The 15169-nt window shown below is 45.0% G+C and overlaps 1 long non-coding RNA gene across 1 annotated transcript in view; it reads right to left on the minus strand.

Moving 5' to 3' along the window:
• Positions 1 to 377: 377 nt before the first annotated feature.
• The window catches only part of LOC135983241 (uncharacterized), a 111161-nt gene continuing 96369 nt past the window's right edge, over positions 378 to 15169 (minus strand). Inside the window, exon 3 of the long non-coding RNA XR_010600841.1 lies at positions 378 to 635. This is a non-coding gene — a long non-coding RNA (uncharacterized LOC135983241). The remainder of the gene's footprint in view (positions 636 to 15169) is intronic.

Raw genomic sequence — 15169 nt, forward strand, 5'->3', positions numbered from 1 at the left:
AATAGGAACTCAAGTAACTTAGATTTTAATTATTTAGATCGTCCTTCCTGACCTCCTGAATTACACAAGCCATTTAATGTTATCCCCGCTGATTCCTGCATTGAGCCCAATAACTTTTGGTTGAACTAGAGCGTGTATTTTAGAAAGACATCCAGTCTTGATACAAAGACTCTGACTGATGGAGAATTTACCAGTTCCCTTTATAAGCTGTCCCAATGGTTAATTACTCTGGCATTAAAAATTTACATCTTATTTCCAGTATGAACGTCGCTGGCTTCAACTTCCAGCCATTAAAACTTATTATGCACCTGTCTTCTAGATTAAAGTTGGTGCACAAGCATCTGTTATATAGAAAGAAAGAATAGGTCCAACACTTAAATGTTTGCATGTTTTTTAGTTGAGGGGAGAAAGGGCGTATTTGATCCGTGTGATCAAAAAACCTGATCTGTGTGCACCAGTAAAGGTTGCATGGACAGATCCACACACATACAGAATGACATATGGTTGCCAATCCCTGCATTGGATACACAAATTAGGTGTTACTTGAGTATATACAAAAGTTGGCCCATTTTCCAAAAGGACAGCCCAGTTCATGCAGTTTCTTATCTTCAGCTGCATCTTTAGACATCGAGGCACTGTGGGGAAAAACAAAACACACCACTCTTAACTTCAAGACTAATAGCTGTCGCAAGAGAGATCCATCTTTTCTTCCTGGCTGCATTGGTTTACGGTGCACTGCATGTAAAAAAGGGAACTTCAACCATGAAATATTGAAAGTCTGACTCCAGCACAAAGAACCCTTACAATTTAATAAGAATCCCTCTTGATGCTTCACAAGCTCTTTCATGGATTTGACACAGTGCCTCCAGGCGGAATAGATTACACTGGCTACCAGACACTCTCCGAAAGTGAAATGCACTGGCCAATTTATTGAAATCAACTAACCATTCCGTTATCATTGACTGGTGGCTTAGATTTTGTAACCTGAGGCCAACCTTATACTTCTTCACCCTTGTGTTCCTGATGAAATGAGTGATAGGTGTTACTCTTTCTCCCTAAAATGGCTGGCACACAATCTTTGACTGCAAGAGTGGGTTTAACCAATGTATATGTATATTGCTCCTGTAGAGGAGTGTTGTGTACTTTGTGATCATACAAAGTGAATAGGGATAAGCTTACCTACTTCTAAACCAATGCTCTGAAACCCAAGCGCACAACCCTTCTTTTGGTTCTGCATGGTCGATTCTCTGGTTGCAGTGAACTGATACATCCAGTCGTACTGACTTCATCATCCTACACACAGTACATACTGCACAGCAGATCAGCTAGGACTGGCTGGAGAAGAGACATTATTTCCTCTTACCTGGGTCTATGGTTTTTCAAAGGAGCTGGCAGGGCTTTAATAGATATTCAGCTAACAGGAAAAGGGAAATGCCTTTCACAGGGAGCAGCAATACTGGTAGATAGCTTGCAGCCAGGCTAACATGCTTAATCACTACCAGGAGATATTCTATCAGGCACCAGTTAGCAACAAATTCATTATTAGGATTCTGCTCCAATTCCTTAAAGAGATTTGAATTGGTAATAAATTTGTGGCTGGATGATAAACTGACAGATGATACAAAAAACAACAGCTAGACAAATGAAACATGTCAGGACAGCCGAAAGCGTGATATGAATACACCAAATAAATGGAATCCTAAGGTATATTAGTGCCCCGGGTCTGGAAAATGGCCTAACATTTATTAAACTGGTCTTCTTCCTTCCATCATCCAATTAAAGTTCTCACTTATTAAAAGGCTGCCTGGACAACTTTCCTTGTTCTCTGTAAACTGTAAAACTTTACTGAAATCTGGAATAAACAATGAAGACTAAAAATCGACCACACAGTTTGAGAACCTCCAGATGCAGGGCGATGTGGTACTCATCCTACAGGGTCCCTGAGAATTACAGATGGTGGAATGATGGGAAAAGATATCCCCAAACTGCTTCTGTTGCCCCGGAATTTGACATTCCTGCTTGAACCCCAGAACTTGACAGTACTGCAGTCAGCCATTTTGTATGTTCTGTCACTGCCAACTGAAAACCAAACATCACATAGCTAGGAATAATCTTACGCCTTTGTGAGACAAGGTCAGACAGCTGCATACAGATGAAAAAGATTGGGGACCACTGATCTAATTAATAGTAGTTTTAGATAAGAGCAGGCTTGCTTGTATCAATCATTTATCAGACAGAAATTGCTGTGTTCCCACTGATTTATTCCTGACATCGCCTAGAGTGACATAGTTAAGTTACCACTGTTTTGGGTTCCGAAAACCCTGGGTAACAGTTCAACCAATCTAGCTCCCTATATATAGTTCCATCCCCTTTTTGCTTCTTCTCTGAGCAGCTGGACAACTGACTTCTGTACATACAAACTGTTTGTGGGGGCACTTTCAGATGATTGAACCCTCCATTTGTCAACAGAGCTACATAGTTCACACCAGCTAAAGAGATGCCCCTCAAATTACTTCCAGTGCAGGTTTTCATGCACAACCAATTGTATTTGTTTGGAAACTAAGTACAAACAAGAGCTGTCACTCTTTCCCCTAGATATGTTGTTTTTTCATAGTTGGGAATCAAAGGTGTTCGCTATTAGGATACAGGAAAAACTTGAGATAATGATTTATTTTAACTATTCTGTGGGCTTTCCCCCTCCCCCCTTTTTTTTTTTTACTCAATGGATTTTTCTCACAAACTAGCCTAAGACAGTCTACTTTTATGGGCCAAATTCAGCGGCTAGATCATCAGTAGCTTTGCACCGGCCCATGGTTTTGTATTAGCTATGTAGTTGGTTTTTTAGTTCAAGCACAGAACGAAAAGGTTTGCTGGGTCTTCTGCTGCCTCCAATCATAATGTTATAGAACGACAATATAAAACCAGCCATTTGGAAAAGGCTTTCTTCAACCCTTAATGTCATTTGGGTAACGACAGAGCTCAGGGTTATAAATGATTCTTTGATCTTCGGAAGGCTTGCAAATGAGCAGAATACACTTGAATTGCAATTCAAATGACCTGCAAATGCTTGCACACATCACCGTGCCCTTTGAAGCTGCAGGATTTTGCATTTGTTAAAATTTAATTATTAATTAAATTCAAGGGATGTGGGGAAGAAAAATGATCAACAGTGGTTTAAAGCAAGTGTGGCTAGACATTACATAGGGATTGAACTTTGGATGACAACTTATTCTAAAAGAAGTCACAGAGCAGAACCGAGTGAATAGTCTGAAGAACTATTTGTGAGTAGTTTCGCGGCTGCTAAATAGGAGTTTGCTTTGACTGTGCATTAGCACATGTTTCTATTTGCTTTTCTGAACTGCAAGAGACTGACGTTGGTCTGTCAGGAAATATTTCAGATCCAAGGGAGGAGAGTTTTAGTTTTAGAAAAAAATTCCACCCAGCCAGATGGAACTACTTTCCTCAAGAACCAGAAACCAGTCAATTGGATGGGTTAGTCAGAACAAGCTGGGGAAGGACATACCTGTTCTTGGAACTAGAGGATCTCCCATGGGGTGTAAGTAGCTTGGCTGAGGAGAGAGGAAGGCGGCTTTGAAAAAAAAATCTGTTTTGGGGGAAAGAGTCCATTACCATCGTAGATTAAATCATCTAACACCTGAGGCTTGGACACCAGGTTGAGTGAGGGGGAGGTGGAACTCCCACAAGACAGGTCAGAGCCAGAACCTCCTCTTTGAACATGTAAGATTTATTTTTGCTTTCTGTGACTCAGCAGAGGATGCATTATCTATTCAGTTTATGGGAAGTGTAAATCTAGAATTTCTTTTAAACTTTTAAACTCATTTCCCTCCATTTTTTTAAAAAAAATCTTGTTTTAAGGGATATTCTACGGTTGTGTGAGAGTTCCAAGCAGTTCACTCCAAGGGGATAAGGACACTTCAGCCTTGAAGGAGAGTGTACTTTATGAGATCAAAGATACCTCTTCAATCTCAGTCCAAGGGTATGTGGCACAGGTTTCTTCCAGCGAGGTGTGTTCTAGATGGTTACAGGAGGCAACACTACAAAGGAAGCATCAACAAGCCTAAGGAGACAGATGAGCTGAAGTGTCGTCAAGTCATGTGAATGCTTGTGGAATCCAAGTTTTCATATGAATGTTCTCAGAAAGTGAACTTTGGCCCACTAGAGTGGACAAAATAAAATTAATTGTGGGCAGGAGCAGTAGTTTAGAAGGTTTAAGAAGCACAATCAATGCCAGATCATGTAAGTGACTGATCACACAGGGTGGAATTCACCATTGTAAAACACAAGACCTGGGTCAAAGGCAAAATTCCCGTTAACTTGAGGGGACCTGAGTTAGGCCAACACTGAGTGCTTTTGAATATTCTACCATCAGGCAGGTTTTTTCATGAAAAAATAAATATTAGGAAAGACTGTAATGTTTTTAGCTGGAAACAGGGAGTAAAACCCAACACTGACCAGTGAGCTCTGCATCACAGCACCACCTAAAGATCGGCAAATAAGCCTTAACAAATAATTGGTTTGATGAAAACTTTATTTTCACAAATTGTCCAGATCATGTTTTTCTTGAATTTATTTATTATTCACAGTTTTTCATCATATAATTTCCATGGTGAACTTTTGATCATTGCAAGTATTTGTTAATCCACTTTTAGGCATTGCGATTGCACATTTTGGTCACACTGTATATTTCTGTTCCATGACTTCCATTGGATGGGCATCGCTCTGAGAAATAGGTCTCCCATGCAAACAGCGCTTACTAGTTGAAAATGTTGCTGTCTGTGAATGTTCTGCAAGACTTGCTTAAAATGTGCTGCGATTGTGAACATTACCACCAGCAAACCAGTGAGCAAAATATTCTTAAAAGAAGGCAAACACAGCCAGAGCAAATTGGCTTCACAGGATATCGCTGAAGCCAGGAAGTTTGCAAAGATTCAAAGAGGAATGGGACGTTTGTATGGATAACCAGAACATCCAGATTTATCACGCAGTTAATGCTAACAAAGAGTATGGGAAGGAATGTAAATCTGGTGCTTCAGGCCTTAAACCCAATCTCTAACTAGTAGGGATTGGGATGAGAACTTCACGGAGAGATTACCCCACATTGGCCTTTTGTAGGCTTTCCTGCACCTTCCTCTGAAGCATCTGACCACTGTTGGTGAGAGAACACTGGACCATGGGTCTGATCCAGTCTGGCAATGCCTGGGTTCATACATTTGAAAATTATGTGAATATTCTTTGTTTTGTGACATGCTCCTCTCTAGGGTGATGTGCACCCATTTCTTATCTGAGAATAATTGGAATATCCCTTTTTGATGGTCTATTCCAACCTAAACACTTGGGGTTTTAATCTTCTTCTGGTCAGAAGATGGAGACAGAACAGGAAAGCTTCTGATGGTGCCATATTCTCCCATATAAGGGCATCACCATCTGTCAGCCTTCAGTTGTTCTCTGGCTGGTGGAGAAGTCGCTCCCCTGAAGGCTGCTGCTAGAGCAGAGAAGAAGCACGACTCGGGGGCCTAAGGGAAGCTATGTGATATGCTCTGGTGTGTAGTTGAGTGAGACATCAGCAACATGTGGGCCCTCAGACCCTGGTGGAACATGCTATCCAACATGGGGGACCCAATTGTTGTTGAAATAATTCAGTGACTCTGACCTTTTCTTTACCTCAGATGCAGCTTACAGAATGGACTTGGCTCTGAGCTGTGACAAACAGAACGATCCTCCTTCACAATCACAAATTCACTGGCTGAGCCCCACCTAACCTCGAGCCACTCTTGAGCTCGCTGTGTTTCCCCTCAATGAAGCGGCAGACTGCCTGAGCTGGCACTAGGCTGACACAGATGGGACTGCCATCTGCATGTGCTCTTTGACAGTTGTTGGGCTTGGCCTTTTGACAGTGGAGAAGGATGGGAGGGAAGGACAGTAGGCCCTTGAGGATGTTTAATAATCAGAGGAGTGGGTGGGTGAGATTCGGTGGCCTGTTATGTGCAGGAGGTCAGACTAGGTGATCATGATGGTCCCTTCTGACCTTAAAGTCTGTGCGGTTGTCAGCCAGCACTAACCTATGCTGTTCTTGAAGGGGCTTCCTTCCGATCAATGGGACTCTGGACAGGGAAGGGACGGAAGAACAAGTGGTAACGTCCTTCTATATTAAAATTGGTTGATTAACCAGAAGTTTCTACAGAATGTGTGTGCGTTGCACAGGAATATCTTTGGCCAACTTTCTGTTCAAGGATTTTGCTCGGTTTGGTATTTTTTTCATACTGAATGTTTTTAAACGGGCTATTAAATTGTGGGCTGTAGCCATGAGATTTCACGAAGGCATGGAATACAACAGTAGTGTGAACGTCCTCTCCCCCCAATTACATTTTTGAGGTACGGTAGATCCGCACTGAAACCAACAAACCATGGCGTCTATAACTTCCTTACCTTTGTCTTAAGGATGCCGGGCTAATTGTAGGGGCTGCAGCTAGCTGTAAGTGAGGTATGAAATGAAAACGCCTTCCCCAGCACACAGAAAGAAGTCACAGTAGTTTGTAATCACTTCTGTGCTGCTGTGCCAGTTGAAGCATTGTTCAGTCAAAAAAGCTCATCAATATAAAAGTCCGTCAGGTAAAAGAAAACTAATGTGTTAGTTTCAAGATGGCTGTCCTAGGCAGCTCATTTAGAGAAGAAGGATGGTCCAGTGATTAGGTTCCCTAGCTTTGTTCTTAGAAGACCAGAGTTCAATTCCTTGAGCCACCATAAACTTCCTGTGTTAAGTTGGGCAAGACAGTTAGACTCTCTACCCTGGGGGTGGTCAATTTTTTTGTCAAGACCCAGACTCCAGAGAAACATTTTTCACACCACAAGTGTCCCTGTTCAACGAACACATATGAAGCTGTGTAATATACCCAGGGCCTATTGCCAGGAGGACATGAGAACAGCAAAACAAGGACATTGGACTTCAGAAAGGCAGATTTCTGCCAACTCAGAGAAATAGGCAAGGTCCCATGGAAAGCCCAATTAGGAAGAAAAAGAGTTAAAGAGGCTGGCAGTTTTTAAAAGCTGTAAGACTAAAGGCTCAATATTAAGCTATTCTAATGCAGAGGAGAGATAAGAAGAGCCACAGAAGGCCAATGTGGCTGCATCGGGGGCCTGTTAGTGATCTAAAACCCCAAAGGGATCAATACAGGAAATGGAAGGAGGGGCATGTCACAAGAAGTAGACATGGGAATAGAGCGAGCGTGTAGGGACAAAACCAGGAAAGCCAAGGCAAACCATGAGTTACAGCTGGCAAGGAATGTTAGCGACAGCAAGGTGGGGTTCTTCAAATACATCAGACAATAAAGAAAGATCAAGGACAGGGTGGGCCTGCTGCTCGATGGAGAAGGAGACCTGGTAATGGAAAAGTCACAGGAAGGCAGAGCCGCTCGATGTCTACTTTGCTTCAGTCTTCACACAAAAAATAATATGTGACCGGACGACTAGCAAAGTTACAGACAATGAAGGGGAAAGGATTTTTAAAATTAAATTAATGGAGATATCCCATCTTCTAGAACTGGAAGGGACCTTGAAAGGTCATTAAGTCCAGCCCCCTGCCTTCACTAGCAGGACCAAGTACTGATTTTTGCCCCGGATCCCTAAGTGGCTCCCTCAAGGATTGAATTCTCAACCCTGGGTTTAACAGGGCAATGCTCAAACCACTGAGCTATCCCCCCATACAGATTGGGATAAGTAAAGGATATGTCAGAGATCTTCTGACCAATTTGAATGAATTCACATCAACAGGGCTGGATGATATTCACCCAAGAGTACTGAAGGAATTAGCTGAAGAAATCTCGGAGCCACTGGCAATAGTATTGACAAACTCATGGATAACAGGAGAGGTCCCAGAAGACTGCTGAAGGGCTAACGTAGTGCCTTTCTTTAAAAAGGGGGGAAAGGAGGAGCTGGTAAACCACAGACCAGTCAGCCTGACCTCAATACCTGGGAAGCTACTAGAGCAATGAATAAAACATTTAATTTGTGAATACATGGAGGATGAAGAGGTGATCACTAGGAACCACCCTGGATTTACTAAGAACAAATCATGTCAAACCAGCTTGTTTTCCTTCTTTGACAAGTCAACTGGTTTGGTGGATGGGGGGAATGTGGTGGACATAAGGTACCTGGACTTTAGCCAGGCTTTGGACACAGTCCCATATGGCATTCTGACAGGTAAACTGGTGAAATACAGGCTTGAAGGAGCTGCCATTAGGTGGCTATATAATGGGTTAAACAACTGCAAACAAAGAGTAGCCATTAATGGAATGATGTCAGATTGGAGGGAGGTCTTAAGTGGGGTTCCACAGGGATCTGTTCTGTGTCTGGTGTCATTTAACATTGTTATTAATGACCTGGATTTAGGAATAGAGAGCATACTGATCAGATTAGCAGATGACCCAAAGCTAGCAGAGTTGCAAACACTTAGGAGGGTAGAGCTAAAATTCAAAAGCATTTTGATCAATTGGAGAACTGGGCTATAGACAACACAATGAAATTCAACAAAGACAAATGAGAGGTGCTACAATTAAGGAAGAAAAACCAAATGCCCAGATACAGAATGGAAGACAACTGGTTTGGCAGCAGCTCTGTTGAAAAGGATCTGGGAGTTGTGGTGGATCACTCAACACGAGTTAACAATGTGATGCTCTTGCAAAAAAAGCGAATGTAATTGTAGGTTGCATTAACAGAGGCATAGCGTGGAAGTCACGGGAGGTGATAGGAGCACTTTACTGAGCACAGGGCAGGCATCAGCTAGAGGACTGTGTCCAGTTTTGGTCACCCGGGTATAGGAAGGATGTAGAGAACCTGGAAAAGATCCAGAGATGAGTCACAAAGATGATCAAAGGGATGGAATGCAGCCATACGAGCAAAGGCTGAAGGTACTGGATATGTTTAGACTCGAAAAGAGGAGATTAAGGGGGGCATGATAGTGATCTCCTCATCGTCAGCCACTGGACCCCCACCCACCCACTCAACACTGGTGGGTGGGCGGGACCCGGCCAGCAGCAGGACCTGCCAGTACTGATGGGGAGGGTGGTGGGAGACAGAAAATATGGAACAATTTGTCCATTTTTAAGAAAAAGTCGGGACACCTGCTGGAGGGCTTAAATACGGGACGGTCCCTTTAAAAACGGGACATCTGGTCACCCTAATCACAGTGGTGGGTGCAGAATGATTCTCTCGCAGCAGTGGCAGCTCAGAGAAGTTCCACTGAGGGTGACTTTTTTTCAAACTTCCTAGTGAGCCACTCGGTTTGCTTTGGGTCTCCTAGGGTACGTCTGCACGGCAATAGAAGACCTGTGGCATGGCCATGGCTGGCCCAGGTCAGCTGACTTGGGCTTGCGGGGCTGGAGCTTCAAGGCTAAACCTTGCAGTGTAGACATTCAGGCTTAGGTGAGAGTTGGGCTCCAAAACTCCACATGGAGGAAGATCTCAGACCCCGCGCTCCAGCCCGAGCACATAAGTCTACCCTGCAATATTTAGCCCAAACCCTGCAAGCTCAAGTCAATCGACTCAGGCTCTGAGACTTGGTGCCGCAGGTTTTGGATCACATTGCAGCTGTACCCCTAGTGTCTATTACCTGTGAAGGGCATGACTTGCCAGGGAGTGTGGAGAAGAGAAACATGCTTTGGCATGGAAGCACGATTCTTCCTAAGCCATGGCGCCTTTGCATCCAGGAAGGTGACTCCGTTAACCCTTCTCAGCTAACCTCCAGCAGGAACCAATTTATATGAATTGGTAAGTACTAAGCCACACCAGTTGAGATCTGCCCTAGCAGTGTCCTAGATCTGGATCCCTACGTAGCTGGTTTTTCTGAGGTACGTATACACAGTGGGCCAGAGGTTAAGCTGGTTTAAATGGCCATTGCTCTCCTGAAGTGATTTACACCCGCTGAGGATCTGGCCAAGTATAGTTGCTTTGCAGTTTAGAAAAAGTTTACTTGAAAATAACACAATGTCTTCGTTAGAGTAGAACATTACGGTCACTGGTCAATTCCTATGTGTCTTTCCAATCCCTTGACATTTTCTGTCTTGAGCACAGTATTACAACAGTCTTACCTGCTGGTTCATTCCTGTATTGACACATTTTCTAACAACAGCTGACATGACTGACAGCTGAACCCTCTCTTGCTTTATTTGCTATGAAAGGTTACTAACTGGAGTGGAATATATTTAGAAAGTCAAACCTTTGGCCTGAGATATAACCTTTGTCGCGCCAGAGGAGAGAAAAGTTGCTTTCTATCTTGCATATACTCACACAGTATTGTGTGGAGGGAGCCCCTGGTAAGACTGGAATTGGGAGTGAGGCTCTCAGGAACTGAAGCCAAGACATTTTTGTTCAAAGGGTTCCCATTTCATTGCAATTCCACACATGGCGAACGTACCATTGCACTGCAAGTGCACAAGCAATGGACTGTTCCAATGGCTTGTTGGACGGGAGCTGCCATAAGAGAGACCAGAGCTATGGGTTGGCTCTCACTGCTCAGAATGGAGATGGTGGGACGCCCAGGCAGTACGTGGTCTCCTTCTTGGTGAGCACCGAGTGGAGCTGGAATGGGGTGCAGCCTGGCTGTTGTTCTAATGGATGTGGGAGCAGCATTTTTGCTCTGGGAGGCGACTATGTTTTATGCCAGCCAACCCCAGGCTGAGCTAAGTTGGAAAAGTGACCAAGAATGAGTGACTAGTACCTTTCCTTGGAATGACTTATTGTTAGGGCCCTACCAAATTCACGGTCCGTTTTGGTCAATATCAGGGTCATAGGATTTTAAAAATAATAAATGTCATGATTTCAGCTATTTAAATCTGAAATTTCACAGTGCTGTAATTGTAGAGGTCCTGGCCCCAAAAGAAGTTATGGGGGCGTTGCAAGGTTATTATAGGGGGCGTCGTGATACTGCTACCCTTGCTTCTGTGCTGCTGTTGGTGGCGGTGCTGCCTTCAGAGCTGGGCAGCTGGAGAGCGGCGGCTGCTAACCAGGAGCCCAGCTCTGAAGGCAGAGCCGCCACCAGCAGCAGCACAGAAGTAAGGATGGCCTGGTGTGGTATTGCCACCCTGACTGCTGCATTGCTGTATGCAAAGCTGGGCCCTTAGTCAGCAGCCACCATTCTCTGACCACCCAGCTCTGAAGGCAGCAGCACAGAAGCGAGGGTGACATGGTGTGGTATTGCCACCCTTACTTCTGCACTGCTCCTGGCAGGGCGCTGCCTTCAGAGCTGGGCGCCCGGTCAATAGCTGCCGCTCTCCGGCCACCCAGCTCTGAAGGCAAGAAGTAAGGGTGGCAATACTGCGACCCCCCTAAAATAAGCTTGCAACCCCCCTGCAACTGCCTTGTGGGTCAGGACCCTCGATTTGAGAAACACCGGTGTCCCCCATGAAATCTGTATAGAATAGGGTAAAAGCACACAAAAGACCAGATTTCATGCTCCATGAAACATTTTACATGGCTGTGAATTTGGTAGGGCTCTATTTATTGTGAATGAGTGGCCACTGCTGGGCAAGCCGTGGTAGCCTCCATGTAGTCCTGCAAGCAGTCTATGGCCTCAGTCTCCCCTCTTGGACTGCTCAATAAACGCCACACTTCTTTCTGTGGCCAAAAATACCCCTCCCAGGGGTCCAGGCTTTGGACATAAACATAAAATCTAAATAAAACTCCAAGCTCCAAATTCAAGTCCAACAAAAATCCACCCGAAGCCCAAGTTTCTCTTCCTACCTGGGGCTTTCCTGCTTTGGCAGGCCACTCCCAGGCCCTACCTGGCTGGAATGTCAGTCCCAGCTCCTGGACCCGGGAGTGAGCAAGCTCCAGCAGAAACAGTCTCTTGTCTCCTTTAGTTCCCTTCACTGCAGCCTTCTACTGCTTTGATAGGAGAATCACTTGCTCTTGCTCAGGTGTGCCTCTTTAGTCATCAAGGTTGGGTGGCCCCAGGCCTCCAGCCCTTAAGAGACAAGCCACCCTGTTACACTTACCTTATGCTTCAGTTACTACCGTACCTTAGTGATGGCACATACCGACTTACACTACTGCTGGTTAGATCACCGGGACCCCAGCAAGTGTCTGGATGCTTTAAAGTAAATGGAGAGAAAGTAAAGGGGCAAGTCTACATCCAATAGATATATACACATGCACACACACTTCATCCAGCCCTCTTCCCCAATCACATTAATCCCCTGCAACACATTTTTTTTAAAAAACATGGAGATATACCTACCTCCTAAAACTGGAAGGGACCTTGAAAGGTCATTGAGGCCAGTCCCCTGCCTTCACAGCAGGACCAAGTACTGTCCCTGACAGATTTTTGCCCCAGACCCCTAAATGGCCCCCTCAAGGATTGAACTCAAAACCCTGGAGTTAGCAGGTCAATGTTCAAACCACTGAGCTGTCCCTCCCAGGAGGGAGAGATATACAAAGAAGTTGAAATCTCTGTCCTGCAAATGCATTGGCGATCTTACATAAACCAGAGGGTCTCAGACTTTCCCATACTGGAACTGCCCCCTGGATGCCTCTCCCATCTCACCAGGATGCAGCCAGGTCCCATTTAGCAATATGGGAAGGGCAGATGGCCATGACCCCATCGGGCATTGCTAACTCTTCCCCCATTCTCCTGTAATGGCTCCTGCCGGCAAGAGCTTTGGGCACGGCGTTTCTTTGCAGAGAGGGCCCGGCACCTCCTCCATGTTCTGTTTGTGCGCATGCACACTACAGATCAGGCTCAGTGTTGCAAGCCTTGAGCTGAGTAGACGGAGAAGGCAGCACTGCAGCTGCTCTCTCGGACAGGAGCGCATATGTCTGACGAGGGAGACAGGAGAAAACACTCCCAACGCAAACGCAGAGCCACCGATGGCCCCCCGGCCTCTTGAGAGCAGTGGCTCGTCCCGTTCCTCTTTCATAAGTTAACTCCAGACTTGTTGGTTTGGCTCAGATTCTCATCACTAGGGAAACGTGAATTTCCTATCGTTTTTCTGTGTGCTGGGCACAATGCCAGGCCATGGCCTGAGATTCGTCTCGTTGTCTTTTTCTACGGTTTTAGACGCAGTACATTTTAATCATGTGGCTTGAGGGCAATCAAGTTTATAAAAACACCTGTTTGGGTTTTTTTATTGCTAGCTACAATCTTTTATTCACTTTCCTGAGAAACAGCTTTTAATGAAACAGGCTTTTCTTCCATTTAGGATACGGTTGTCAGGAGACCGTGATGGGCAATTCATAATTACCTCCTTCTCCTCTTGCAAAACATTTACCACCCTTGTTCTTTAAACAAACATGGGCCAAATGGATCCCTGCTGTAACACTATGGACTTACACCAGGGATGACTCTGCTTCCATGTGTGTATGAAAGCAAGGCAGGTCACCAGCACTTACCCCTATGCCACCTTGTCGACTAGGACTAGAGACATTTTCATGAAACCGTCACCACACAAAAAGAGCTTTTAGACCTTTCACAGATGACAATTGCTTCAGGAAGGGGATTATTAACGAGGGGCTAGGTAATTACTGCATGCAGCATTATTTATTTGGATTACAATAGAGCTGAGAGATCCCATCCAGGGTCAGGGTCCCATGGTGCTTAGGGGCTGTACAAACAACTAATGAAAAATACAGTCCCTGACCAAGAGAGCGCACATCAGGAGTGGTGGAAGCGCCCTACAAGTGAGAGGGCCACAGGCGACCAAACCATAGCCCCACCCTGTGCTGTGCCACCCCCTGAAGTTGCACCCCTTTTCCCCGAGTTCCTCCCCTCCCGCCACCCCTTCCCCCTCTTTCTCTGAGGCCCCGCTCCCATGCTGCTTCTTCCCCCAATACCCTGCTCCCCACTTGCTCCTCTCTGCTCCCTCCTCCTGTCGCTCGCCCTTATGGCTGGTAAAAGGTGGGAGGGGCATGGCCACCCTGGTCACCCCTGTTCTGACACCCTGGCTCCCGTTTTAATTTTGTTGACAGGACACAAGAGGCAGATGAACGAGGGCTGGATGGGAAGTGTAGCAAGGACAAGGTAACAGTAAAATGAGCACATTCTGTGATAATAGGGAGTAGTCACAGCCACCTAGCCAGGGTGAGCAGGTGAGATTGTGTAGGAATCATGGCAAAGTTGAGTCTTCAGAGGGATTTGAAAGCGTTGTCTTTCCAGATTTTGATGGGCAATTTCCCCACAAGTAAAAGGCAGCATAGGGGAAAACATGGGAGAATGATAATATAGGTAACTCTAGGATGGATCAATCCCATGCATTTCCTGATGGTTGTTGAACTGGTTACTGTATATGATGCACTGGGTACCAAAGTCTGATCGTGAGGGCTACTAAACTATTTTAGCTCCCGTTGAAGTCAATAGGAATGGAAGGTGCTTAGTACATTGTTGATCAGGCTCCCAGGAAGCAACCCGTTTCTAGCAGTAATATGCCTCCAATACTGAAAATAGTAGTGCAGGCCTGCACATGAGCTCGCGGAAGGGGATTTGGGTATGACCAGCAGAGCTGGCTGAACAATGGAAAAATATCTCTGAAGAATTTTGCTAGATTTTGTCCTCCATATTTCACTGACATTGTCCAGGGATCTGATGACCCCTAACAAAGTCTCCCAGATTGGGAAGGATCCAGATTTCTTTACATGAAGCAGCAATGAAAAATAAATAAAGACAGTCCAAGAATAAAATCACGACACATGCAAAGGCATTTGCTTTTCCGTTAGTTAGTGTCTAACCAGAGTCAAAGAAATCCAGATTTGGACTGAAGAAAAATATACACTATTAGCCAGGGCAGTAATGAGATCTTGGGTTATGTCAGGTGTTTCACTGTGACAATTCTAGCTATCAGATAGAGACTTTGCTGAATTTTGGTCTCCTGCTGCCCACCAGAGCACTCTTAAATACATAGCTTGAAGGTCAGAAGGGACCATCGTGATCATCTAGTCTGACCTGATGCATATTGCAGGCCACAGAACCTCACCCACTCCTGTGACAGACTCCTAATCTCTGGCTGTGTTACCGAAGTCCTCAAATCATGGTTTAAAGACTTCAAGTTACAGATAATTCACCATTTACACTAGTTTAAACCTCCTAGTGACCCATGCCCCAAGCTGAAGAGGAAGGTGAAAAATCCCCAGGGTCTCTGTCAATCTCACTTGGGGGGAAATTCCT

The sequence above is a fragment of the Chrysemys picta genome, chromosome 4, assembly GCF_011386835.1.
Source record: "Chrysemys picta bellii isolate R12L10 chromosome 4, ASM1138683v2, whole genome shotgun sequence".
Taxonomy (NCBI): domain Eukaryota; kingdom Metazoa; phylum Chordata; order Testudines; family Emydidae; genus Chrysemys; species Chrysemys picta.